Source organism: Limanda limanda, chromosome 14 (assembly GCF_963576545.1).
Source record: "Limanda limanda chromosome 14, fLimLim1.1, whole genome shotgun sequence".
Classification (NCBI taxonomy): Eukaryota; Metazoa; Chordata; class Actinopteri; order Pleuronectiformes; family Pleuronectidae; genus Limanda; species Limanda limanda.
This window is the reverse complement of record NC_083649.1, coordinates 23,373,550-23,394,773: the sequence shown is the minus strand read 5'-3', so window position 1 is coordinate 23,394,773 and position 21,224 is coordinate 23,373,550.

The following is a 21,224-nucleotide window of genomic DNA, read 5'->3' as shown; positions in this document are numbered from 1 at the left end:
TGCCAGACAAGGGTAAGGGAGGTCATTTATTCCAAGGGGACAAACTGTTTCACTTTTTGACTGGGGGGTGACAGAAGTTCAAAAGGTTGCCGTAAAGGGCAGCAGGTCGTAGCCTTTGGGCTGAAATTCAATGCATCCTGGGGTCAGAGGTCAGCACAGGAATGCTGGCCAAAGGGGAGGATGGGAGGAGGGTCAAAGGTCTCGTCCCCATCCCCTGTTTGGATGAAAATGTCTGCGTCAATGAGAATTCTACTTTTGCCTGAGACTGGAGGTCAAACTTTACCTACGGCAGCAGCAGCAGGTCTGGGCTGAGGGTTTGACCGAGGAAGAAATGCAACAAGACTCAACAGATAATATTCAGAAGAATTACAGCTTTTAATTAAACTGTTCCAAAATATCTGTGTCTGCACTGGATACAGTTTATGCAGGTAATATAAGATCCCATGGCAGCCATTGTTCTGAGACTCTAAATGTAGTGTGTTGTAAGCTATTACAAGACTGAAAGTTATTCAATAATTAAAATAAATATGTGTTCCCATACATTTCTCAGACACCCTCCTTCAACAGTACTAATAAGGACTGCTCATATTGACAGTACACGATTCGGCTGTAATAATAATAGATTAAAGGAGCTCACAGCCACTCGGAAATCAGTAGGTGAGACACTGCCACCTACAGGACCAAAGCCACTGTACTATTGACGACAGACAGTTCCTGCAAGTGAAATGGTTTAATGTAAAACTGCAGATCAGAGCGAGACTGGTGTTTCCTCCCAGTGTGGAGAGGTTGTGTTAAAGGTGATCATGGTAGTGATCACTTGTGTTTAATCAGACAACACAGTGCATCACAGAACGTGGCCCATAGTGATTGTTCTCTGTTTCTCGTCTGGGAAAAAAATGTAATCAACATTTAGACATTGCTGATTAATAGGTTGAAACATTCAAGGGTGAAATTGCGGCCTGCAGCCTGAGAATTTTTAACCTTTTGTTCCTGACAGGTCCCAGCAGAGGGCAGCACAGTGGCAGTCATTACCATCACTGGCTAAAAGGGATGTGTTGATGAGTGTTTTGTTTTGACGAGCTGTAACATAACTTGTGGATGAGTGCTGGTATTACAGACATCCATCATCAGCTCCATCCTTTGCCTGTTTTTGGGACCTAAACAGTGAAAGTAAAGTGTATTTCAAACAATCAATAGATATTTCTCTCCATTCGCATGAAATAAAACTTATGTTCAATGCATATTTTTCATGGGCAAGAGTCTAAAAAGAAAAGAAAACTTTACATTTAAAGTGAACTTTTAAAGATATGAATAATTAGAAAAAAGAGTTAATAATGATCATATAAAATCATCATTTGTCACTTCTCTGTGTTTTGGTGCAACAGTGCAGTTGACAACTGTTTGTTGGGCAAAGAATTATATTCTTATGTTGTATATGAACTGTCTTGTCTTTGGACACACTGTTAGGGCAGAGGTGTCATCATCCCTACTGATGTGATTCTAAACTGTTATTACAGATTCATTGGTTTTTCTTAAATCGTTTGAAATTATTCAGTATTTACATTGTTGTTATAGATTTAACTGAATCACATTTTTACTAAAACACCTCAAAAATCATGTCGATATAATAATAATGACAAAAAATAAGTTGAACAAACTATTAATGGAAATCTCAAGTAACTTAAACAAAATGTCACTCTAGGCATTTACATCTTACTTTTATATCAACCCTCTAGAACTGATTCCTGATTTATTACCATAAGCCACGAGTGACTTTCATTCTATCAACTTATTGGAAGGAAACCACCCGGAAAGGTCTGGTCCTGAAAACTACAGTGGCCACAGTGCACCCTGGGGGATATTTTGGTGCTTGACACACTTCAGCTGAGTCCTAGGCTCAGTCAGGCTGAGTTAAGTGCAGCTACTTTTCCAACAGTATGTCACAACTCAATAAATGCCACAAAATGCTTAAAGGCATGAAGCCAGATCAGGTTTCCACATGCAGCTCCTCTGACGGCGGCAGATGTTCTGCAGCGTTGGTCAGAGTCCAGCAGCAGCAGCCATAATATTATAAATATGCAACTGTAACATTTTGAATATGCTGCAGCACTAATAGCTACTTAGAGGATTATGAAGCCAGATGAATGTGGTTAGAGAAATAGCCATTACCGCTGCTGAGGTGCCCTTAAGCAAGGCACTTAATCCCCAACTGCTCAGTGGCCAAGAGACAGACAGAGTGTGGGCGAACTGGGAAGGTGGAATGTGTGTAAGTGGGTGAGTGTGAACCCAGGTGATCATTACAAGGAGCCATCTTGCTCAGTAACGAATAAAATAAAAAAATCTTGTAAATATTCCCAAAAAATTGCATAAAAGATTATTGGCAATAGAAATGGCATGGATTTAGTTAAATCTAAAACCCTGTACAGGAATAAAAAAAAAAACTAAGACAAAAAACGGAGCATCAGACAGAGGGATCCCTATCCTAGGATGCCCAGAAATTGAATGGAGTTACATGTAACAGAGCACATCAACATACTATTAACAACATTAATAAGAAATAACTGTATGTGACATGAATGGAGAGGTGTATCAATGTTTTAAGTACTGTAAGATCTATAAAGAAGTAAATGTCTGACAGGGATGAAGGGAGCAGCAATGAACATTGTAATGATGGAGGTGTGGCCATTAACAGTAATATATGTCTGAAAGGTATATTGCATCTTTAAGCAGTCTAGTTGTAATCATAATCCAAATGATGAGATTAGATTATTGATTTAAATCCATCAATCAGGGATTCAAAAAGCTAGGGTAATGTTATATAACTGCTGAACCCCTTCGACTACATATATATATAATGTTAATCTGTGCTGCATTAAATCAGTCGTGGAACATAGGCTGTAAGGATAGTGAGGATTAGACTCTTGCACGTTATCTCTGAGAGAGTAAAAATTAAGTAGCATCTTTGATTCTTATTACCAGAGAAATATTGTCCTCATTCTCTGACCTAATTCTGCAGCGGAGCCCGATCACAACAAGATGAAAAGACTTCTTTATCTCTGGATGAGAGACATCAAGACAGCCGGGCTCGGCGAGAAGGTGCAGACAAATGTACTGGAGAGAAATGGGGGGTGGGGGTACGGGTGGTATAGGGGGCTTTCAAGAGGAGATTAACATTGAGTTCGACATCAGTAATAATTGTAATAATGTTGTTTTCAGAAGCCTCATCACTGGGACCACTGCCTGGAAGGAACAAGAGCTGGAACCTGAGGATTTAAACTGATGTTTATCCTCGACGCAGATGAAAAGAAACGACTGTAATAAGGTTTGTGCTCCGGGGATTTATGGGATTTGTCAGAGTGAAACACGGATATTTCCTCAAGTATCTCCACTTCGAGAGCAGGTGAACGTCTCTGCAGCTTTCCCGAGGAAACACCCGCTGTCTGACACCGGCCCCATCACTCTAATGCAGCTGGAGGAAGACGGTGCAATCATGTCCAGGTGTTTTCTGGTTTATTATTCTATAAATCACAGAAATAAAAACTGTCAAATCCAGTTTTATTCAATTTAAAATTCAAGTATTACTGGACTGGATTAACAACATTTGCTTCAATATGTGTCCGGAATCACAGGATGACATCACATTAGTGTCTCATCAACACATGGTACTGACTTGACTTCTTCCCCGGAGTCCTTGTGCTTTATCGTTGCAGATCCAGGATCACGGCTGCTGCTGTAGATCGTGATGGTAGATCACAAACGTGGACCATGAATCATGGATCGTGAATCATGGATCGTGAATCGTGAATCGTGTATTGGGAATCGTGGATTGTGGATCATGATTGCCAAGATTTACGATATGGCTCGATATGTTCAACCATTACTGGCAACACCTCTGTCATTACTTCCAGAGCTGCCCCCTTCATCTCTGTCAGACTTTTTCGTTTGTATAAATACTTTAAACACTGATACACCTCTCCCTTTATTTTAAATAATTTTTTTATGAATGTTGTAAATATTGTTATTTTACATTACTACATTAAACATCTATTGCACTTCTGTACGTCCGGGGAGAGGGATCCCTCACATGTGACGTTTGGAAGTTTGGAAATGTTTTCCCTGTTAATTGGATTTTTTTTGGTAAGCTTTCCTCAATCTAGTCGAGGGTTAACAGCACAGGCTGTTGCACCTTTAGCCCTGTTAGACAAATTGTGATCCGTGAATATATGGGCGATACAAATACACCTTTGATTGATCTATTGTTTGGCATGAAACACATTTGAGGTCAAACCCTTATGGAATCTGTGCATTTGGCATTATTATAACAACAATAATTAAAACAATAATAACAATAAGTTTTTTTCTGAGCAAACAGAGTGTGTAGAGGTTTAACTTCACTAAGTGATTAGTTAATCTCTATGGAGTCATTATCCTAATCATTTCAGATAGATGCCAAACAAAGCCGGCCTGGGCAGTTTGTTGACTCGTTGTTACGGGTGGCCCGGCCCTCTCTGCAGCCGGTGCTGGACAGTGACGGCTCACTGCATCTATTGGATTATGTGAAGGATTTGAAAGTAGGATTAGGCCATTGGGCTGTGGACAGCATGGGGGCTGCACGGGCCTTCACATCACAGGGGTGTGTTAGAGTGTGTGTATGTCTGTGTGTGTGGGGGGGGGTGTGTGGGGGGGTGTGTGTAAGTGCGTGTTGGGAGGTTGGCGTGTGAAAGTGTGTTTGTGCATCCCAGAGGCGCGTCTCCACTTGGCTCCATTGTCTGTTGCGCGGACCGTCAAACATGAACCTGTTCTGCTTCACACTGGTAAGAGACTTCCTCTCCTGAACTCCTGTAGATTTGAAGGTGGTCTGTCGGGGGCTTGTTCAGCCTCAGAGGCAGAGGGAACTCTGTGTGCCACTGTGGGACACACTGGTGATGTTAGAGTAGCTGACAAGGATCTGAAATGGGCTCTCTTGGGAGCGAGAAGACAACTGAAAACAACTTTCCTTCTCTTAAAGATTCACACTGTTCCTTAGACGCAGTCTTCCTTTGCTGTGTGACTGTAGTTGCTGGGTTTGTTTTGGCTATGTACAACTGTTAATGTAATATAGCAGACGTGATAAATCCTGTCAACATGGCTCATTTTCTAACAACTTAACAACAACTTAACGTTGCACATAATGTTTTCACTGTCAAATTACGTCCATAAATATTCTTAAATATTGGCATCATCATGACAAAATGAAATGATTATAACGAGAAAATAAATCATGAGACTGAGTTGAGTGCTGGTGATGAATTGAAACTTTGCCATGTGACTGCCACTTTCATTGTTCGTATCTCCTGTCCTAACATTGATGGATGATCAGTAATAATTTCAAACAGACAATATGTCAATACAATACTTTCGTCTGCACTCGGTGCAGATTTGTGGATTTACTCTCAGGTATGAATTTGAAATCAACAACGTGGTACAAGACAGTACAAGATGTCCTCAGCCTCCTGATCCCCAAACCACAATAACACAGGAGATATTCTGCTCTACACCACAGATGTGTCTATGGTTAAAAGCTGGTGTTTTACTCACAGTGTGTCAGAACTGAGCAGCTGAATATCTGTGTCACAGTCTTCAGGTTGAGATCAGTCCCACCCTGACCGGGATGTATAGACACATAGTGACTGGGCTGATGAAGCTGCTAAATGCAGTTCACGAGAGCTCACCGGCAGTTCAAGGTGAAAGGTTGTGAATGAAAGCCTCGGTGCAGAGAAGGAGATGAAACATTACTTTACGTTACTGACAAAAACTTAGGATTTATGAAATGGATGAATTTAAACTCAAGCTCTATGTTCCTGGCTGTGGAATGTTGGATGCATCTTCATAAAGCACATTTGACTCTCCACAAGAATATAATTTTTTAATACCAGCCTTCTCACAGTGAATATATTTCTGCCTTTTCCCACGTCCAGACATTTAGACTAAATCAGTGTTTGTAGCAGAACGCTGACCCGCCCTGTTCAGGAACTGAGAAAATGATGCAGAAGAAATTTCAGCACAAAGTGATGGATATCGATTATACATGTTTGAGTGACACTCCGTACATGCAGAGTAATTACACCAGTGTAGATGCCAAACTCGTAGATTAGAAGACATGTTCACCTTAAGGCTTTTCATTGATTTTATATTGTGTAGTCGGACTGATGACTGATTCCAGTCAATTCCTCCCTGATGAACCTCAACAATAAGTTTGAACAGCGTGAAACAGTGCAGGCTGCTGTTGCTCTTTAAAAACGCTGATTGCTCTCTTTCCTCCCAGGCGGGCTCCACAGAAAGTTTATATGAACCAGCCTCCAGCCCCAAACTGAGGGAAGTCCTGCCCAAGTACCAGTGCAGCCCTGCTCTGCTCAGGTGTACTCCTGAGTGGGGGGGCTCAGTACCATCCATGACTTCTGTGAGTATCCGGTATACTGAGCAGATTCTACACATTCAGACCAGTTTAACAATGCTGAGTATTGCAAATAGTCCCGTCACAACTGCAGTGGAACAGAGTTGGGGTGCAGCAGCTCTGTAGATGTTCTCTGCTACCTCCGTCCTATACCCACCACAGTAAATAAACCTGCTCTCACTGATGTAAAAGTACAAATAAATAGACAAAGACGTACTAAAGGATGAGTGGAAATACCTGGGCCTGAGTAAAAGTAGTAAAAGTACTTGCTTTAAAATGATTCCTTAATGCTAAACTAATGCAATGGTCTACTACGTCATTAACTGTATCTACAATGATGATGCTAATGAAAATACTGACACTGTTATATTAATTATATCTAAGAGCTTCTTCTGAATCCATTTTAACGCAATGTATTGTAAAAATGTGCTGGATTAGAAAGATAAAAGTATCCAATAATAAAATCGACGTATGTAAAGTACAGATACATAAAAAATGTACTCAAGTACAGAAACAAAGTAAAGGCACTTTCTTACAATCCACCACTGTATACGCTCACAATGCGTGTGCAATGTGATTAATAAAAAAACAAGATAATAGCTACAAGCTTGCCGCTCTGTGAGGTTTTTACTTAGACACAGAGGTTCTTTGAGCTAAAAGCTAACAGCCCGCTCAAAATAACAATGCTATTGTGCCGATGTTAAGCAGGAGTTCTCCTCATGAGATTAAGAATGTTGACAAATAGCGAGTGTATTCAGTTTGCTCTTTTACATTTCTTTTCTTTTTCATTCTTTCATTCCTTATTTTGCTAATGGTGACCTTCTCTTTGGTTTTGTTTCCCCAAGAGCCAACCTGAGAATGCAGTGAAATTAAAAAGGAGCAGCAAAAGGTATGTGAGATTTTTTGGCTCACTTTCAATTAAATTACATTTGTAAAGAACCAAACCATAACATGCATTATCTCAAGGCACTTTACAAGTAAAGATCTAACAATAATATATAGAGAAACCACGCAGTTCCCACATCGAACTTTGTTCAGTGACATGTTTTTAAAGTGAACACAGACTGCATATCTCTAAGTGACAGGTTCTTTCTTACTTTCCTTTCACTCATTAGAATTAGCTCAGTTCTTATTAGTAAATTTAAGTGTTTGTCCTTTCAGGTCCTGTTTACCAACATCACCCTCGGACAATAAGACCGCAGGTTGGTAGATAATGATCACATTCCCTAACTGTAATATGCATCCCTGCGTCGCCTTCAAATCACCTTCGCCTGGTGCAAAATTATGCTTCTAAGATTATTACTGTTTATTACTGATTATTAAATAATTATTACAAGATTTATTACTACAAGAAAACATGACCCCTTGGAACAAAGGTTGCGGGCTGTCCAATAACCATAAGGTCGGCGGTTTGATCCCTGTCTCCCTAAATATATGCTGGAGTGTCCTCGGGCAAGACACTGAACACCAAATCACAACTGACAACTCTGCTGGCAGTGGGTGAATGATGTATGATAGAGAAAGTGCAGCACATACATGCCCCATATGAATGTGTGAAAGGCAAAATGTTAAAAAAAATGTAAAGAGCTTTGAGTAGGCATCAAGACTAAAGCTCTTATACATACAGATCATTTACCATTTATCATATAACACTGACTCTGGCCTGATTCTAGCCTTGCTCCACTAGCTTCCCGTTCGTTTTTACATTGATTTCGAAATTTCATTGATGGCTTCTAAAGTCACATCCTGGATTTACTTACTACCAATGAGTCTGGACACCAACTTAGATCAGCTGATAGTCTTCTCTCAGAGCCTGAGTGGTGACTAAAGGCTGATGTGCTTTTGAAGTACAGGCCTCAAAACTCTGGAATGATTTACCAGCTGAGATCAGAAATACTACATCTGATTTATATGGTAAATGGTTTTGTATTTATATAGTGCTTTTCTAGTCTTGATGACCACTCAAAGCTCTTTACAGTACAGTTTTACATACACCCATTCACACACATTCATACAGTGCATCTATTCGCAGCACTTTGTTATTCGATGGGGGGCCATTCATGGTTCAGCATCTTGCCCAAGGACACTTCGGCATGCAGATGGGTCAGACTGGGGATCGAACTGCCGACCTTCAGGCTAAAATTTACCAGAAATGATCCTTCGGCAGGATATATCCCTTCTTAAAATGTTATAGGGGAATTTTAATACATTTTATTTATTTACTTATTTATAATTGTATTGTTTATTGTTGTTTTCTCTATTATTATTATTATTATTATTATTATTATTATTAAAATCGTTATTATTGTCATTATTATTATTATTTTACAGATGATTAGGACTTCATGTTAAACTAACTCCTGGCTCACACCGCTCATCTTACTTGTGTGTTAAATGTGAATGAATCTTTCTGTAAATTCAGCTACAATGTGACCAATGTGTCACCTGCTTCTTCTTCTTCTTCTTCTTCCCCTTCGCCTTGTCTGTTGCAGAAAAGGATATTCATCGTGTCTGCTGGACATCTCCTGGTAATGAGACTGACTTGTCTCATCAAAACATAGTTCGGAGCGGAGGTAAAGAAACATGTTGGCATGTGCAAAAGCAAAATAATTAATTGGCTGTTGTGAACTTCTCAGTGTGTGTTCAAGGCATAAGATGATATGTAGGATGCCATATTGATGTGTATGTTTGACAGTAGATGCATTGAGGAGGACATGAAGCAGTAGGTGACATGTGTTGTTTCATGATGCAGACATGTGTGAAGCTCGCTGTCACAGCAGCAGGACGACGAGAGATGACAGAGTGAAGGAGCTGAAGTGTGACAGGACACAGGCAGATCCATCCGCTCAGGTAAAACCTCGTTACTGTCACCTTACAGCAGCCTCCAGTACAGAGCCATTTTATGATGAATGTAGTGTTGTGTTCAAAGTAAAACCAAACCCTATTATCTAAATAAATTAATTCACACGAGGAAAGCAGATGGCCTACCTGGGTGTTTGTGCACGTGTTAGTGCACGTGAGGGAAATGACAGTGGCTGTTTACCTTTGCTTATCTAACAGAGGAGGAAAAAACACTGAATTGATTATATCACAGTAGAGTAAAAGTCAGGTGATGATTAAATGTGTGAACGCAGAAATGTGACCAAGACTTCAAGTGCCTTCAGTGTCTTCATGTGCCTTGTAGGAAGGTTACAGGAGGTAAAAAGTGAATGTGAAGTAAACTGGAGGGAGGTCAGTTGTATATCAGCCAAATCAGATCCACAATTCACTTTAATCTGCTTTATAATCTTTAATCTCCTTTAAAGGGACCTTTTATATCTACATTGTGCTCCCTGCATTCTGTACAGGTTGTTGCTTTTCATGCCAACAGCTGATGGTTGAGATGGGAACATTTATGGGGCAGCAAGGACACAAGGGAACAAGGGATAATGCAGTGGCTAAATGGGTCCTATAGGGTCTTGCTTTAACTTTAATGTGCATTCAGATCCTCTAAAAATAAATCCCACTGAGAACTTTACAAATAGATTGGTTACTTAAGTAAAAATACAGAGTCATTATCAGCTTAATAAACTTTCCATAAAGGTATTCTATTATTATACATGACATTATTAGCTTGTCATTAATAATAGCTACATTTAAAGTATTTTACTGGTAAATAAGCCTCCATGTTTAGTGGAGTAATGAAAATGTCTGGTTTATGTCAAGCTTCCTCTAAATTCATAGAGGAATATTGGACAATATTTTAAATCATAGCATGATATGTAAAGTACAACATGTATTTTCAGAGGCTATGCATATAAAGTAGTTTATGAGGCTGCTTACACACTGATGGAGAAACCTCACCTAATGAAGCCATTAATTATAATATTTCAGCCACACGAGATGTTTAACTGCATTTTCATATTTGATAATTGATTACACAAAGCTTATAACACTTATGTAGCTTTACTTTGAGTAAAGTTTTAAGTGCGGAACATTTATTGGTTCTGTATCTAATTTTAGGCCACTCTGAGTAAGTGGCATTGAAGGTAAATTTAAATTCACATGAAATGAGAAAGATTTCATATTTTCCTCTGCAGCCACTTGGTATAGTTTGCAGAGGGAAATTAAATGCAATGACTCTGTGTCTCAGACCTGTTTACGTTAAACAGCAACACTAACCAACAAGGACCCATGTTACACATCAGACATTGACGGACAGTAATAAGGTCCTGCAAAGTTCACAGCAGGACGTCACATAAAGCGCAGGTTAATAGGTCCTTTACCAAATGTCTGTGTTTAGCTAATTTTAGCTGTCCTAATAGGGGCCATTGTTAAGTTCCTTTGTTCTTAGCATAATGAGCCTTCATGTACTGTGACTGGGTTTTTAATTTTTTAAATGGTGTGCTTGATATGGTCTTATCTGAAATGTGTGATGCTGCCAAAATCAGCAGATTTCCCTTTAAGAAAAGGTTACCAACCTCGATGGGGGTTTCCTTATGAAACACAGTACATGGGCCACAATTTAACTGTAAATGCACTTTCTTTCCACCAGTGAATGTAAATTACCATTTGTTTTCAAACTGAACTAGAAGGGAAATCAGAGAGCACATACCTGGGCCACGGCCCAACAGTCCCCTTATGAAAACATATTTAGATTCACGAGATCCAGATATTAATTTATATATGCACCAAACAAACACAGAACCTCCTTGGTGTACAGGTAATAGTATAAAAACTTGGTATTAATTAAAAAAGTTTTTGCAGTTCATATAGACATATAAATCTAACATTATAAATAAACACATGTGTATACATTGATAATAGAACCCATTAAAAGCAGTGGGTAATGAAAGATAACTCACAAACAAAACTCACAACGCAGTGAGTCTGAGTGATGCTGGGTGTGTGTGCACACTGCTTAGAATGCACAAACTGTTTCTTCATTCCAGGCCGGTGAAGCTGCAGCTGACACAGCAGAATCCATTCACAGCAAAAGAAGACAAAAGAAGTTACAGAGTCTGGTGCTAGCAAAGAAGGGACATCAGATGGGAGGAAAGAACACATCTGGGAACATTGGTGAGTTTTGGGGTCGATTTTCTTTCACTGGTATAAGAAGAATTATTATATACTTATTCAAAAAACACTGCTGCTCTTCTACAGATTGTTTTGCAGATGTGTTGAGAAACAACAATCCGGTGCTAACCTGCATCGGCCTGGGGAAGAGAACAGAGAAGTCGTCTAAACCTGCTGCATCAGCGCAGAGGCAACAGGCCAAAGAACACGAGGATTCAGAGGAGGAGAGCATTATGAGCCCAAGGGTTGGAACTAATCTGTGGAGCCCATTTGAGTGCCCACAGCCCTGGACTCCTTTCTACCACACCTGCCAGCAGCCTCGACACGAGCTGTGGATGTGTGGCGGCACCTTGTCCCTGCCTCGGACCACAGAGTGGGATCGTTTCGAGACTTTGATCCAGAAACCTGACGTCAAGCTGCCCAGTCCGTCTCCCCAACAAATGATCCGCTCCATCACAGACCTGCACCTCTCACAAAACACAGTAAGACACACAGCACGTTAACAGACTTTCCACTATAGCAGATGTGTCATCTTGATGAAAAAATTCACAACTTTATTGGACTTTTAGGCACCCGTTTCTGCATCTTTTCCGGTCTGAATGATTAAAAATGTTGAGTGACTGGGGGTGGCCACACTGAGAGCAGTCGCTTTGCTAATTGAGAAAATGCCCCTGGCAAAGGTTGGGTCAGCGATATTAATTCCACAAACCATCAAATTCTGTTAATATCTCCTCACAATCCATTAGCTGTGTGTGCGCTGATAATTGGGTTTGAATACACATCGCTGGTTCTGTATTCCTGGAAACAAAGAGGGTTGGACGACCCAAACAGCAAAACCCTGTTACAACAGGGGCATCCATGCTTCTGCACGGACCAGACATGTTGGGGTGACCACACATTGGCCCAATCCCATTTCAATCCTTTGCCCTTCCTTTTCGTTTTGGGCGTTCACATGTAGGGGTAGGCTGTATTGTGGAATTTTTTTACAACAACCTTTAAACAAAAGATTGCAACGCTGCTAGCATTTGCATGCTACCGTCAGCATGCTAGCAATCTTTTTTTGCATGATAATCCTGTATTTTTACCTAATTTCATACAGGAATACTGACTATCTGCTTCTTAGGGTGTTGTCTGCAGACGCTGCTATTGTCTGTGGTGGCTGATGACCAACGTGTTAAGATGGGTGATGCACCTTGGCAATGCATGTGCATGAATGTGGAGGGTGGAGCTTCTGAATGAGCAATGAAGGGAGGGGTGTACTTGTTGCCCCACCTTTAAAGTGTTCAAACATGTTGGATTTTACTTCTCCACCAGGTTTTCACTGCTTCTGCTAATGGAAGAAAACCATTGGTGCTGTAGAGGGGGGGTAGATCCTTCTCCCTGTTACAGTTTGTTCCTGAAGTGATACTAAATGTGGCACATGGGATCTTTAAATAGCTTGTCTTTGTTCAGCACTTATTTCGTGCCAAAGTCCAGTAGAGAGCAGCATAAAGGCTCCGGGCTCTGAGGTGTGACATTTTGTGTTGACGCAGTTTATAATACAGCCAGCTCCCAGACCTGCACAGTGTCATTAAGCAGTGCCTCGCAGGGCCGGACTTTCTAATTGCACCTCCGAGCTCCTCCGGGAACATTCAGAGCATCCGAACAGTAATTGAAATGTCTACCAGTACTTGTTTCCTTAAATTGCTCTTATGGTTTTGTGAACCAAAGCTTTTTACAGCTGAGTTGCGTTTTCAGCCTCACTAAACACAGCTAATGGCTCCTAAAGTGCTGCTTAATAATAGTATAATCATGATCACAATCATAATCATGTGGAAAGGAAAACAAATGTGATGACATTATGTGAGACTGTGTATGGACCATCCTGCTCACAGTGGCTAGTGCAGAAGGTAATAACTTTTTCCCTTAGAGCTTACAATTATGAATTATTGATATGTTATGTGCTCATTAAAATTGTTTTAACATTATACGTAGCTGGGAAGAATGAAGCAGCTTGAAAAATGTGAGAGCAGCCCATGATACATTTAAAGGGGAGATTACCTTATTTAACATTTCAATATCAATTGAGTGGTCATTTATTCTACAGAAGTGTTGTCTGGTGCAGCACGGAACAAAAGATGTAAACAGAGCATCTGGAGTTTAGCTTAAGAAATAAAGTAAGGATATCTCATTCTCTGCTGCTTTGATTTAGACAATTATTAATGAATTAAGAATTAATCTCTGATGTAGAAAAGGTTGTCAGCCAGTTTACAATACTTTTCCGAAACAGAGCAGTCAATACAAAACATTTTTGTGACGTGCAGAGGATGGGTGTTGAGGTCTTTTTTGTTTCCCCCTTATTATTCAATGCAAGTCATTTTTATATAATACTTATCCAGAAAAAGTGACCATGTCAGTGGTTGTTTCCTGTTTCTAGTTCAAGCACATGATGTATTAATAGCTGCTCCTCCAACCACTCAGTGTCAGTGTCGTAACGGCCAATGTTGGGAAGTGATCCAAGAGTGAATATAACAGATGTTCTGAGCGAGGAGCTGAATGACTTATAAACTGAAGCTAACGACCAACTGTTTTTATACGGTCCTTCATTTAATGACACATATGTTGGAATATGACACTATGAATCAGCAGACCAATATCATTTTAACTGTAAAAAACTAAACTGGTAAAAAATAACAGTGAACGTTGCCCGTCGAGATAATAAAATAATACATGCTGCAACATAACACAGTAAAGTACAATTTATACACTATTTGGACTCGAGATATAAAAATGACAAGATATCCAGCTGTATTGCTGCCAGGGGTTAACCTCATTCCCAAAGACGAATCATAAACGGGGATGAACACAAAGTGTTTTTGTTGTGGGGGTCACAGAGAAAGATAATATGCCCATCTGTCACTTGAAAACACTCATTTTAATCTCTATTTTACCCAGATGACCAGATTTGGGAGATTTGACGCCTCCTCACAACGCTCGCCTGTAATGAAACCGCAGGATGATGGAAGCTGTGCGGTAAGACAACCCACCTCCTCAATCTGCCAGCAAGTCTGTCTAGGAATTTAGCCGTCTCAAACATCCTCCACCACACATGAAATCCAGTATTTAAACTGGGAGGAGCCCTTTGTTTAAATTGTGTTTTGTTTTTAAATCCAAGCATGGGCAGAAAGAGGAACCGACCAAATCAAGGCTGCAGGAGGAGAAAATGGAGGCATCACCACAGACAGACAGGAAGCAGGACGACGCCCCACCAGAGAGAGTTCTGACAGCCACCACCGTACGTCGGGCACCTTACCCAGCTCATGTTAACACAACCAGTTTGAAGTTCACTGCTCCCTGCATTCGGTTCACACCTCATGAAGCAACATCTGTTTGCAACCACACAGCTGTCAGCCCCACACCTGCTCTGCCAGGCCGAGCATTTATCTATCAGTTTCACACAGGGCTCATTACATGCTAATGTTGAAATTAGACCTGATAGGGACTGATTACTGACAGGTTGTCTATAGTTAACCTCATTTAAAAATCACCAAGGCTCTAAAACAGACACAATGTGACGTGAGGATTTCATCACCAGGAGTACTGATCATATTTTTGGTCCATCATCCATTATAACCTTTGCATTACTATGGTGTCAGCTGTTTTAAGAATTATTAAGAAATTTGACTGAGTTCCTCTAATAAGAAATTCACACATGCACACACATAAGACTGCACGTCACCTGGATTTTACTGAAAACAGTCTGAAGGGGGCATCTGGTGGCCTAACGGCACATTCCACATAATTACAGCATCCATGGTTGGATCCCCGGCTGCATGGGGACCGTTGTTTCATATCATACCCCTCTCTCTCTCTCTCTGACCTAGTTTCTCTCTTCATCTTTCTCTCTCTTTCACCGCCCCATATATCTCTCTCTCTCTCTCTCTCTCTCTCTCTCTCTCTCTCTCTCTCTCTCTCTCTCTCTCTCTCTCTCTCTCTCTCTCTCTCTCTCTCAATTGTTATCCAAAAAACAGCCAAAAAAAGGAGGAGAGGCTGGCCATGAATTAATGCTTGATATTACACAATTTGCACCATTAAGGAAGTGCTATTTATTAAATTGCACTGATGTTATACATTTATTTATGTGCAAGCAAAATAGCTTGAGTATAGTCGCAACAAAACAAAACATATCAATGTACAGGATGTGTTGTCATAGAAATGTAAAAGTGTTTTTATCAAACAGGCAGTAACACACACCAACATCCCCAGAGAAAATGTAATTTGTAATATGTTAAATTCAAAAAAAATATTGAGTACTAATAACACTTATAATATGAATCCTGTCACATTAGATGATAAAATAACAAGATGTCGACATCCTCCTGGGACTAATTCCTTGCGTTACTTATCAACTTCAAAGACTTTATTTCACAGAAAACTATACAGACAAGTGCATATTTGAATGAAATGTCCTTATAGAAAATAATAAAGTAGAATCAATTAAATTAATATAAAAATAGAATAATTTTAAAAGCAGCATTAATTAAGTATAACTCGCTCACATAACACTGTATATACTGTATATTGGTATATTGGTTTATAAACTGTATATTATATATATATACAAGTATTGTGCACTTGTGTATTGCACAAACAAATTAAAACAGGGCAAACTGTATTTTGCACATGAAAACAACTGTGAGTGTATTGTACATATGAATATTGCACAACAGAGATTGTGTGAGTGTGACTGGACTAGGAGGATTTATTGGGAGTTCAAGAGTCTGATCCAAATGCTGCAGTGCCCTTTGCCTTTATGTGGGATCAGAGTGTCCTCTTGAACATTAAATGTATTTTTAGAATAATGGAAACATCATGAATATGGGTGCAGTTAAGTCAGAGACCAAAAATTCAGAATAACAGAGCCCGCAAACCCCGTTCAGTTTAAGGCAGATGCGTTTAGTCTATTTCCACTTTGAGCTCTCATAATACAACCTAATTATTCCCAGGCATCCAAAATCTGGCTGACAAACTCAGAGCCCAGTGAAATCATGTGGTAGTCTGTGTTTCAGCTGCGTGCCAATTCAGAAGCCTGTTCTCAGGTGGACCGTGCCAGAGAAGTCCTTGGTGTGAAAGTCCCTGCACAGGAACAGGAAGTTAAAAGCTGAACACAGGTAGCTGGGGATTAAGCTCATCACACACCTCCTAGGTGTCAGCTATAAAAAGCAAAGGCAACTCTTGCAGGATTAAGTGTTTTGCTTGCCAGAGGAGCTGCGTGTCCCAGCGTAAACTGGGATGCTGAGCTGTTCCGTCACATGAGGAATCAAACGCAGCAGCTTAGGGCTCCGACTCCGTTTTCTGGTTGGTCAGCGGCCTCTTTTGTTTGCCTGCAGTGGGAGATAACGAGTGACAGAGCATGAAAAAAGCATACGAGAGAATAAAAATGTGATTTGGTGTTTCCACTGTGCAGAATGGGGACACAAAGAAAGATGAAGCGATGAAGAAGGCTGCAGGTGGGCGACCATTCACTAAAAGACACAGGAAGTCCACTCACTCTCTGACAAGCCTCTACAGCCTCAACAGTGGACAAAGCTCCTCAAGTAAGCACCTTCAGGCACTGGACCCGGTGTCCTCTTCACAGCACAACTCATTGAATTATGCAACTCCTCCTCCTCCTCCTCCTCCTCCTCCTCCTCCTCCTCCTCCTCCTCCTCCTCCTCCTCCTCCTCCTCCTCCTCCTCCTCCTCCTCCTCCTCCTCCTCCTCCTCCTCCTCCTCCTCCTCCTCCTCTCTTTCTTTTATCCCATAATTTAAATGCTCTAATTTATAGAACCACACTAACCTTTGACAAACCTAAACCTCCACACAAGCTATCTCTAATTTTATCAATGACAATACTGACTTTTTTAATTTCCTCTTTTTTTGTGCTATTAACTATTGATCCAATTATTATTATCGTTACGTATTATCCACTTGTATTACTTGTTTTATTGTCAGCTTTTGTACTTTGTGTTTCGCTGTTTGTATTTTTTTGTTTTTGTATGTGTGTTGAATATATGCACTTGTATCATTGCGTTCAGGACCCCCTCAAAAACAAGATGATACAACCCTAAATCCTAATAAAATGTCATACAATCAACTCAGGCCTTATTGAGCCCTTTTGTTTGTGTGTTGTTCCCCAGGTGGAGTCACCAGTGGGTCAAACTGCTCCAGTAACAGAGGCAGTCTGAGGCTGGAGGACGATCTATCGTGCACCAGACAGTTCTGTGGCAGAGCCAGAGTCCACACAGACCATGTGCCAAGTCCATACGACACCGAATCCCTTAAACTCAAGGTAAACAAGTCAGCATAGTAAATGTTAATGAAATAAACCCCCTGTATTTGTGTCTGTGCTGTACTGGGGCTATTTTGGATGGCACTAATCTGATTTTAAAAGGACTGAAAGGGAACAGACTCAAATGAAGGCCACAACACATGTACAAGTTCAGCAGGAGAACGGAACACTAGACAGGGAAAAGACCAAGTGGCACAGAGAGAGAGGAGAGAACAAACTAAATACACCATGGGGGTAGGGGTGTGGGGTGGGAGCAACAGGAGACAGGTGATTGCACTTAGATCGAAACAGGTCATCTAAGTAGTGGGAAATGGTACAATGGCAGGAAGTGAAGGGATCTGAAACAGGAGGACAAGGTAAATTCACAAAATAAAACAAGAAATGAGCTAAACAAACACCAAACAACTAAGACATCAGATCAGTTATTTTTAGCCAACTGAGTGGCATTGCTCTTGGTTTGGATGTAACAGGCCATTTGGTCTGGTTGGTCCACTACTGTGATGTTTTCAAGGATATAATAATAATAACAACTTAAATTAATAATAACAATAATAAAAGCACTAATAATAATACACATTTAAGAACATATTTTTCAGGTTCCTATTTTTTTTATCTAGTTATCTTGCAAATTATCTTTGTATGATTACAAAGATACGTTCATGTGATGTCGTTGCATGGTCCCTAAATAAGTAACCTTAATAACTTTCAACCAAACTTACCTCTAGGTGGGAGACGTGATTGACATCATCACTAAGCCTCCCATGGGAATATGGAAAGGCATGCTGAATGGCAAGGTGGGATATTTCAAGTTCATTTATGTGGACGTGCTGAGAGAGGAGAGACCTGAGCTACACAAGGAATCCCAAACCCCTAAAGATAAACACAGGTCAACGGTCCAGGAAGTGTTAAAGCGCCTCAGTTTGGAGGTATTTCGTTTTTATTTGATCGATCTGACACAGCACCAATCATCTTCCATACACGATTGTGTTCACCCAGCTTGTGACTGGTGTTTCAGGAGTATTCCTCGTCTCTGCAGCAGAGCGGTTACCAGACAGTGGAGGACTTGATGAGGCTGAGGGAGCAGCACCTGATGGAGCTGAATGTGACTGATCCAGAGCACAGGCATCGTCTGCTCGCTGCTGTCGACTCCCTGCAGCAACTGAGCTGTGAGTAATGGGAAACACAGAAAAGGTCATCCAAGGACGGTGTCATTGTGCACATTTGTGACATGATAAAACTGGAAAGAGATACGCTGAGACGTTTGGATTCAGAAAGGAAAAGGGACGAGTGACATTACGCTTAGAGTAGATAAGACAGCGAGGGTATCCAGGCTACTAAAGAGGTGAGCTAAAGAGGTTAAGGATAACAGGATAACCTCAAAGAGCATTTCTCAGAATAGAGCAGGACACAGAAGGGCGGTGGCTGCAGACAGACGGGCCGTTCAGCCGTAATGCTCAGGAACAATAGCTGTAAAGTATAAATTACTGCTCATCTATTCCACTCTCTGACAGTACATCCAACCAAGCTGTCCCCTCTGATTTACAGCTGATCGTCAGATGGAGAATGAGGCTAATCAGGAGGCCGAGACCCCCGGTAAAAACACGAAGGCAGATATGAACAACTGCTCAAGGGACTCGGGCTGTCCCGACAACACGGCAGAGGACACAGAGCTGCACAGTCCCTCTCAACAACCTCTACCGGCGGAGATGACGGCTTCATGAGAGCAATCCATTCTTCATAATGTCTGCTTTCTCCCTTAATGTGCTGCTGAGACGACTTGTGAATCAAGCGCTGTTCTTTGTTTCTTGCAATAAGGTGATTTGACGTGCAATAAAACAAGCCTTTTCAACAGCAAATGTTTTCCTTTAAGCTTGTTTACACTTCTAATGTGGCTCATAACAGTCTTCATAGAGCATCACCCCATGACATGAATAAATGCTCATCATCTCTTTGCAGGGTAACGGTACAGTTGGGTACATCACTGACAGTAACTAGAAGGCATTATCATTATATGTTCATGTGCCAATCATTTTTCTCAATTAATCAATGAATTGTTTGTTGTAAGTAAGAAATAATATAATGATACATTTTATTGATTTATATTGATTTCATAAATACAATGCAGCTCAAAGTGCTTTACTTTAAAATCAAAGACATGAAATAAAATAGATCACTTAGAACACGTTAGCAATAAAACAAAGACTAAAGGCCAATTTAGGCTTCTACGTCTTTTCTAAAACGGATAGATAAAACCGCCCTATCCGTCATGATACGCCCTCTCCGAGCGCCTCGGAGAGCTTTTCGTACACCTCTGATTTTTCTAACTGTCCGTCTTCATTTCGGAGACCCCACGGACAGCTCTTGGCTGTGATTGGTCCGCGAACGACATCATTTCCGTATGACGTCATTTCCGGATTTCACATTTCCGGACCTCTAACTTCCTGATTCACAATAAACACATACACAACTACGATTCTACGATTAATGTGACGTGTGTGTTAAGCCAACGGAGTTGTCCGTCTGACGGTGGCTCGTTAGAGCACTGACAGCATGTGTGCACGGTCACATACGGTTATAACGAGCTTTCATAACGGCGCTAGCGTGCTAGGCTAGCGGGCTAGCCACCATGCTAACTGCGGTGGTAACGGTGCAAAAACCCGCCGTCACGACTAATTCCACTTCTATCATGACACTGTTTCTATAATACCGTCAGGTTAGAAGCAAACACTGGGTAGTAGTTAGTGTCGGAAGTCCCTGCTGACTGTGTGTGGAAGCTGGGAGGGGAGCTAGCTGGGAGGGGAGCCTCAAGCAGATTCAAGCTGTGGAATCAGCAACACAGTTCGGAAACAAGACCTGGGAACCGCTGCGCTAAGAAACGATAGCATCAGCATTTTGACCCGCTGAGTGTCCCTTTATTTAGTTCTGTTAGTTGCCATGGTTCAGTGTGTCGGAGGCTAGCTGACAGAGGTAAACAGACACACGTGGACTTCTTCTTCCCATAAATGGGGTAGGCTTCTCTGAGCTCGTCTTCCATTGCGCCACCTATGGGTTTGGCTGTGAATTGTTTTCAACGTACAGTCGTCGGAGAGGTAAAAATCAAAAAGACTCTCTGCTCTCCGTGCAACCCTCTCCGAGAAACGGATACGTAGAAGCATACTGGAGCCTTTAGGATGAAAGCATTTAACTCGCAAAAGGCTTAAAAAGAAGTGAAAAAACAAGACAATGGTGTTAATAAAAAGGATACAATGAATTAAAAGCAAGATCATGAGTAATTGGTGATTTGAAAAAGTAATTATGGATCATATTAGAGATTATGTCCTAAAGTTGATGTCTTATCTGAACATTAGAACAAAATCCAAATATTTTCAAATGACAGATGTCATGTTCTCATTTAATTTTTGCTATTTTGCTTGAAAGTTATTAAAGA